Below are 9,456 nucleotides of genomic sequence, written 5' to 3' on the forward strand. Positions count from 1 at the left end.
TATTACGACGCATTCAAGCAGCTCAAACTCTGAGATACAGACTTGGCTCCGGCAACTTTACCACTGGTCGGTTTCAACTCGCAACCGGAGTAGCCCTTGGGAAAAATTATCCTGCCGGTCAAAGCGGGATTCGTGGTCAAGCAAGTGGAGTTCTAGGTGTTGCAGGTGCCATCTACTTATAACCTGATCCTTGGGAGAGGATGGCTTCACGCTATGCAAGCCGTAGCGTCGACCTACCATCAGGTGATGAGATTCCCCTCGACTATGGGGGCAATTGAGGAGATTTAGGGCGATCAAGTCATGTCGAAGCAATGCTTCGTGGTAGTCAACGGTAGCCGAGCTGCCAAAGGCTTCGTCCAAATGATAGAGGGACCGGAAGACCAGGGGGTCCTAGACGATATGGGCACCAAGGCTGAGGATAAAGCCGTTGAAGAGCTGGTAGAAGTGCGGATTGACATCGACAGCCTGAACAAGTTCTTTCTACTCGGTTCAAGCCTCACCGCACAGGAAAGGACCGAGATGGTGGAATTCTTGATGGCGCATATTGAAGTCGTCGCATGGTCGCCTTACAACATGCCCGGCATCGATCCGAGTTTTATTTGTCATCACGTGAAGTTTTTCCCGGCGCAAAGCCGATCATTTAGAGAACGAGGAGATCGGCGTTGCACCACGCCGAGGTAGTCGCAGAGGAGGTCAAAAACTTGCTGGAGGCGCGAGCTATTCAGGAAGTGCACTACCCTCGGTGGATTTCGAACATAGTTGTTGTACCCAAGAAGAATGGGAAGTGGCAAGTTTGCGTCGACTACAAGATCGTCAACCGAGCTTGCCCTAAAGACAGCTTTTCACTGCCCCGAATAGACCAGCTTGTGGACTTAACGGCTAGACATAACAGGCTCAGTTTCCTAGATGCCTACCGCAGTTATCATCAGATTGCCATGCACGGCCCCGACCGAGAAATCACCTCATTCACTACTCAAAGGGGACTCTTCTGCTACCGGGTCATTCCTTTTGGTTTAAAGAACGCCGGGGCAACTTTCCAAAGGATGGTGACAAAGATGTTTGCTCATCTGCTAGAATGGACAATGGAGGCTTACATTGATGATATAGTGGTCAAAAGCCGAGATCCAGCAGACCACTTGTCCAACCTGGCTGAGATGTTCACCATTCTCAAACAACACAAGCTACGCCTGAATGCATCTAAGTGTGCCTTTGGCGTGGGATCCGAAAAATTCCTGGGCTTCCTAGTCACAAACCGAGGCATCGAGGCAGACCCCACATAGATCCAAGCCGTGAAAGAATTGAAGCAGCCCAACTCGGCTAAGGACGCGCAGCATCTGGCCGGAATGGTTGCCGCACTTAACCGATTCATAAGCCGGTCATCAGATCACTGCCGCCCGTTCTTTCAAGCTTTGAAATCCAAGTTCTCATGGGATGAAGACTGTGATCGGGCTTTGGCCGAGCTGAAGGAGTACTTGTCTTCAGCGCCACTATTAGTCACACCGGAGCCCGGAGAAGACCTCTATCTTTATCTGGCCGTTTCTCAGCATGCAGTCAGTGTGGTGCTTGTCCGGACGGAAGGAATCAAGCATCTCCCTATTTTCTATGTCAACAAAACCTTGCTGCCGACAGAGTCGAGATACTTGCTGCTAGAGAAACTTGCATTGGCATTGATGATGGCCTCTAGGAGGTTGGCGCACCCTCAAGTGGGCGGTTGAATTGGGAGAATTTGACGTCAAATTCCAACCACGAATTGCCATAAAGGCTCAGACATTGGCCGACTTCGTTGTCGAATTCTCACTTGGAACTCATCCGGTATGCCTGGTGGATATTGCCACAGCAGATGAGGAGGTGAATGCACGCCAGATCGTAATAACACAGCTAGGCGATGACGGCGACGCGGAACTTGCGCGCCCCGCCGAAGCACCTTCAGTTAGTACGATACCACAGCCCGGCGATGCGATGACGGAGTTGGGTATCACCGACCAACCTGCTCCATCCGGAACTGCATCACCAAGGGGGGAAGACGTGGAACCGCTCAGCACAAAGCCTGCAGCCGGCATAATACCGCAGCTCGGCGATTCGCCCACGAACTTAGGCATTATGAATCAACTTGCTAAGTCCAACGCCGAATCACCTAAGGGGGCTGAAGTGGAACTGCTCAGCACATAACTTGAAACCGAACAGCCGAACAACCGTGATCACATCAACCTTCAAGCCTCTCAGGATCCCTCAGACTGTTGGAAGCTCTTTGTTGGCGAAATGTGGAAACTTTTTGTTGATGGAGCCTCGAACCGTCACAGTGCCGGGCTAGATATAGTTTTGATTTCACCAGACAGACTGACTATCGAACACTCTATCACCCTCGGATTCCCTGCCTCAAACAACGAGGCTGAGTACGAAGTGCTTTTGGTCGGACTCAAAAGCACGCTTCAGATGCAAGCGTCCGAGCTAATAGTTTACAGTGATTCCCAGCTTGTGGTCAACCAAGTTTCTGAGGTTTACGAAGCTAAGGATGACAGAATGGTGAAGTACCAGACTCTGGTTAGAGACCACATCACGCGTTTCCAGGCGATAAGGGTCCAACAGATTGGCCGAGAAGAAAATGGCCGAACGGATGAGTTGGCCGACCTTACTTCCATGGTTGATAGCACATCTCCCAACCCTCTCTTGATTGAATTCCTTCCAAGGCCCAGTATTAAGGAAGCCGGACAGACAGAAGTACTCTGCGCCGAGCTAGGTCCTTCTTGGATGGACCCTATTATCCTCTTTCTCAGAGAACGGGCCCTTACAGCCGAAAAGAAGGAAGCACATAAAATCCGGGTGAATTCAGAGCGGTTTTGGCTCTCTCTATCAGGCACTTTATACAAGAAGTCTTTCACTGGTCCCTATTTAAAGTGTGTGCACCCAAGCAGCGTGGAAGCCTTCCTGTATGAAATCCATGAAGGCATCTGTGGCAGTCACATAGGGGGCCGATCTCTGGCCTACCGGGCTATATCGCAGGGCTACTGATGGCCGTGCATGCAAGCCGACGCGTAGTAGTATGTTCGCAAATGTGAGAAGTGCCAGAAGTTTGCCCACCAAATCCACCAGCCGGCCAGGAAACTTCTTCTCCTCACCAGCCCTTGGCCCTTTGCGATGTGGGGGCTAGATATAGTGGGGCCACTCCCAACGGCACCAGGCAACTGGAAGTTCTTCATCGCGGCTACAAACTACTTCACCAGGTGGGTTGAAGCTGAGCCTTTGGCGACAATCAAGGAGAAAGACGTCAAGCGATTTGTCTGACAAAATGTGGTAACACGGTTTGACGTCTCCAAAATTCTGATCTTGGATAACGGCACCCAATTTGACAGCCGCCTATTCAGGAGATTTTGTGAAGACTTGAAGATTGAATTCTACAATTCTACCCAGGCTTACCCGTAGTCTAATGGTCAAGCCGAAGCATCAAACATGACCATTCTGGATGGGTTGTAGAAAAGACTTGAGAAAGCCAAGGAAAAGTGGGCGGAGGAACTTCCAAGTGTCCTTTGGGCATACCGAACAACCCCGCGGCGTTCTATCGGGGAGACTCCTTTTGCCTTGGCATATGGCATGGAGGCGGTCATCCCTTTGGAAGTCGGTATGCCCACCCTCAGAAGTGAAAGTTTTGAGTCCGAGCTGAACGCCGAAGCCATTGCCCTGCAATTGGACCTAGTGGAAGAACGCCGGGAAAAGGCTCTCATCCATGTGGCCGCCTACCAACAAGAGCTTTCAAGAAAATACAACAAAACGGTGCACCCCAGACCATTCAAAATAGGTGACTGGGTCTTGAGGAAGGTCATGGGCAATACCCTGGTGCCAGGCGAAGGCAAACTAGGGGCAAACTGAGAAGGACCTTACAAGATCACCTGTCTGGCGGGCAAGGTGATTAGGCGTGTTTTATAAATGATTTGAATCTTATTGGGCCAAAAAAAAAAAAAAGAAGACGAATCGTATCATATAAATAATTTAGGATAAATTACACTTATACTTTTGAGATTTGAGTTTAATACATATTATTCTTGACGTTTGGAAAATTATACTAATCTTCTGTCATTGTAATTATTTAGACGGAATGAAAACATTGAATTCATACACTTTCTTTTTTCTTACTTTGTTTTACTTCCTTTATTTTTTTCCTTTGCTTTATTTTTTTAAAATATAATTTCTTATGGTTTTTTTTAGGAATTATTGATTTTTATATAAACAGAGAGTTTATAAAATAAAATTATTAACCACATAGTTGAAATATAATTTTTAAAATATTAAAAGATTAAGATATAATTCGACCAAATCTGAAAAGAAGACATTGAATTTATCCCCATGACAGCCACAACAACTTTAAAACACAGCTGTATTCCCTTGTCCTTAGTAGCTGGGTGGGTGGGTGAGGCTTTTTTTAAGCATTTACTCTCAGTACTTTCTTTCTCCTTTACCTCTTCTCATTGGACCCGTGACCATGACATAATTCTAAATTGGAGGATTTGGTAAAAAAAAATATGAATAATGCTATATGTATTTATTAATGTATTAATTGATGATATGATATAATTTAAAAAGTTTTTTTATGTGAGTAATGTCAGGGATATTAAATTTTCTACTAAATAAATGACCAAATGTCTTACATGGGTGTAGCACTCATGTGAGACATTTAGTCATTTATTTAGTAGAAAATTTGAGACTTTTTTCTTTTGATAGCTGTAATTTGTATAATGAGTGGGGTCAATAATAATGTTATAATTAGTGTTGATACACTAGTTAGTACACTAATTGGTACATGTAGCACTACCGAAAAAATATCAATATTGTTACATGTAATAATTGATATATTAATTACTGTATTAATATAGTTATTATATTATCATTTTAAATTTATAATCTCATTAATTATATAAATTATAAAGACTTAAAATCTCTAAAATTATATCACATCATTTGGTAATATATCAATTAATATACTAACTAGTATATAAAAAAAAGACTTTTCTTAAGTGTGCAACTTACACCTTACACTTACGTTTTTCTGTTTGTTGTCCTGTTTTATGTTTACACTTTCCACTTACACCTTTTGTATTGGTTGCATATGGTGTGCAAACAGCACCCATAAAAAAATATAGAGAAAGCTTCTCGTTATTTATCATGGTAAATTCTATAATAAAACCCTCATGAAAAGTGTATATCATATATCTAATTATGTTTTTTTTTTTTTTTTGACAATTTTTTTTAAGTCCTTGATATTAAGATTTTATAAGATAAATATAATATTTTCATAGGAGTTAAGATTTCTCAATATTTCTATAAAGAAATTTTGACTGATTCAGAGAAATTTCGCTTCAACTCAGAGAAATTTCTCTGATCATAAAGAAATTGCTAAATTTCTCTGAGTTAGGGTCAAAATTTCTCTAAGTCGGACAAAAATTTTCAAAGTCAAATTTTCTCTGTGAAAAGGGACCTTAGTTAATAATAAAAAAAAATATTTTGATTCTCTCATACTACATAAAATTAGAGAGGGATATTTCACTCATTTTTTCTTCTTTTTTTTAAAGATTTTAATTATAATTTATTGAGATATTGGTTATGATTTATTGGAATTAGTATTATTTTAATTATTATCGAAAACATCTTTAGTTATGTCTTAAATAGTGTTTAATTATGACTCATTATATTCTTTTAATTATAAATGAATTAATTATGACATTTGTAATATCAACACTATAAATTTACAACTTACCCACTGTTTTGAAATTTTAAAAAATAAAAATAAAATTAATTATATATAATTTTTTCTAATATTTAAAATTGTCTATCAAAATACAAAATGTAGAAAGTAAAAAGAGACGTTCTCTGTCTTAATTGTTATTTATCCAAATAAAATTGTGAAAAAGCATAATCATTTAGACATTTTAAATAAGGTGCTTATTAGCTCCCTTTTGGCAACATGACTTAAAAGTAACTGTCATGGGCTATAACCCATCACTAATGAGATAGATAAAAAAAAAAAAAAAAAAAAAAAAAAAAAGAAAAAAAAGAAAAAAGAAAAAGAAAAAGAAAAAGGACACAACACACATTGTGGTAGTTAGACTCACTATCACATCATTAGTGATGACACTAATTAGTACTCTCTATCATTTTATTTGAGTTGTCACTTATCTATTTTTTTATATGTGATTTTGTAATACATAAAAAAAGACAAAAACAATAAGCCACCTCTAAAACATATAACATTACTTCTTTATTTTTTATTATTATTTTCGTAATAAATAAAAAAAATAAAAAAATAAGCCATTATTTCAACCTTTAAGAAGTCACAATTTTCTTATCGAAAATGTTTAAGAACATTAAAAGTAGAGCTCTAATAAGAGCTCTATGTGGCAATGAGCTTCACTCATAAATGATTTGATGTATGTATTTTTTATCTTTTTTTGGTCCATGCCACATTATTAGAGTCATTGTTAGAGTTCCAAATTTAGAACTATGAATCATTGCTCTTTTCTGATTTTGTTACCAAAGAGGCTCATCATCTCTAAAAGACCAAATGAAAAGAAAATGCAAAAGTGAGAACTCTTTTCAAAACTCACAACTCTATGTTTAAATTATAATTTCACATTCAAATCATAATTGTAAAATTAAATCAAACGGATCCTTCAATTTTTGAAGCCGTTTGAAAAATGACTTTTTATTAAAATATAAAGTGAAAAGAATTTTTTAAATTTTTACAAAAAAAATATATATTTTACAAAAATATATATATATATATATATATATATATATACAAAATGGAAAGTGAATAAAAAAGATTTTTAACTTTTTTATATGAATTATTCTCTTATTTGTCAAGTGAGCTTCCTCACTATTTTCTCTGTGGTTGGAAGCTCACGTATTATTCTCTTCTACTATTGTCAAGCATGCTTCCTCCCTTCCCTTCCTTACAAGTCCTCCTCTCTTTCTCTCTCTCTCTCTCTCTCTTTGTGTTTCAAGTAATTTGCTTCCAGGTACTTCTCGTTTTCCTTAATTTATCTCTTGTAAATTCCTCAACCTCTATATTAGAATTATGAATTTAAAGAGAGATTTGAAAATAAAAAGAGAAATAAAGAAAATTTAACTTATATTTCATTCACATTTATCTCATTAATTTTTTTTTCTAAATTCTTACCTAAATTGATGATCCAAACGCAATTTAAATATATATTTGTATAATGTTTGATTCATTTTAGAAAATTAATATACATGCATATAAATGAATAAGTTTTCCTGCCTTGGATTAGCTTATCTCTTCTATTTTATTTTATTTATTATTATCATAATATATCGTATTATATAGTGAGGTGTATATATTATACATGCAGGTTTATAGTTTTATAGAGCGTTGCTACATTTTTTATGGGTGGTCAATTTTCCGTACTTCATAATTTGTTGTTGTTGTTGTTGTTGTTGCTGAATGTTGTGTTTATAATTTTTAGTTGGTTAGATATGTGTGTCCACTCTGTAGACACCAATTTGTAGTAGCACAGATATGAAAAAGTAATTTTCCTGAAAAAATCTATATTTTTGTTTTAGGGATAGAAAATTGTATGTTGGTACTGATAATTTGAATAAGAATTTAAAAAGAAAAAATAAAAATGTGAAAAATATGAATAAAATATAAATTATTTTTATTTTTTAAAATATTTAAAATATTTTATAATTTTTACATCCATTTAAAATAAACTTAAAAAGTACAAAAATTATATAATTTTTTTTAAAAAAATTCATTGAATACAAAAAAATATAAAAATTCAATATATTTTCGTATTTTTTTTATATTCAATAAATTTTTTACAAATTTTTTGTACTTTTTAAATGTATTTAGATTAAGTGGATCTAAAAAATTTATAAAAAAATTTAAATGTTAAAAAAATACTAAAAAAAAATACGAATTAAAATTTTCAAAAACTATTTTTAAAAATTTTAAACCAAACAGATGTTTTTCACATTGAAGGATTGATTATATTCCAAACAGTGTGTGTTTGCAAAATAAAAGAAGTGTAAAAACTAGCACCTCTGTGTCATTCAACAAATGAAACCTTACACCGGGCGACTTCACATGGGAGGTGATAGGTTCCATCATCCATGGCCCATCAAGCTATCAAAATTCTTCATAAAAGATGTATTTATATTAGGGCAAATTACATATACACCCCTCGAGGTTTGGCTAAATTACAGATACCCCCCTGAGGTTTCAGAAATTACATCCCGCCCCCTGAGGTTTGTATTTTCATAACAATTTGCCCCCTGAGGTTTATATTTCATAACAAATTACCCCCTAATTTCTTATGCAAATATAGCATTCAGGGGGGAATTCGTAATTTCTCAAACCTCAGGGGGGCATCTGTAATTTAGCCAAACCTCGAGGGGTGTATATGTAATTTGCCCTTTATATTATCAATGTTTTAGTTAATATAGTTTAATCTCATTAAAAAATTGAGGGATCCTATCAAATATAATTCACACCTATTAAAGATCCACCGTAAATTCAGTCCTCGTTTGGTTTTTTTTTTGGGGCTAAAAAAACAAAAAAGTTCAAAATAGGCTACTTAAACTAATAAGACAAAATATCATATTCAAATTATAATCATTACACTTTTTCTTTTACAAAATCAAAAAAAAAAACAAACAACTCCTAAATTTGAGTCTCACCTCATTTTCACTCTTTTCTCTGTGGTTGGAAGCTCACTTGGTTATTCTCTTCTACAGACTTTCTCCCTTCCCTTCTTTGCTTAGAGCATCTCCAATGCATCCTCTATATCTTCAAATATAGAGGATTTGTTCCTCTAACCCATCCTCTAAATCGATCTCTATTTGGGAGGAGGATGAGTTGATCCTCCAAATATGAAGGGAGGATGAAAAATAGAGGATGTCCTCCAAAACACTATTCATTCTCTATTTTTTATTATATTACGAATAACTTTTAATATGTAAATTTAATTTTTATAAAATTGACATCATTAAAAAATGTGAAATCATATCTTTAAAATGAGTATAATATTAAATATATTTTACAAAGATTTTAAAATTAAATATTTGTTAATGAACAAAAATTACTTTTTGATGAAGGGAGGATTTGTTTTGAAGGTTTATGGTCGGAGTTTAAATGAATAATAGCATACTCTATATTTACTTTTTGAATAAAAAAATTATTTTCATCCTCTTAATGAGAGGATTGGGTTAGAGATGCTCTTACAAGTCTCTCTCTCTCTCTCTCTTTCTTTGTGTTTAGATTTAATTTGCTTCCCGGTGCTTCTCGTTTTCCTTAATTTATCTCTTGTAATTTTCTCAAACTCTGAATTTGAATTATGAATTTAAATAGAGATTTAAAAATAAAAAGAAAAATAAAGAAAAATTTAACTTATATTTTATTCACATTTATTGAATTTTTAATTTTTTTTAAAAAAAAATTTATGA

The sequence above is a fragment of the Camellia sinensis genome, chromosome 2 (assembly GCF_055761805.1).
Source record: "Camellia sinensis isolate YWXY chromosome 2, ASM5576180v1, whole genome shotgun sequence".
In the NCBI taxonomy this organism is placed as follows: domain Eukaryota; kingdom Viridiplantae; phylum Streptophyta; class Magnoliopsida; order Ericales; family Theaceae; genus Camellia; species Camellia sinensis.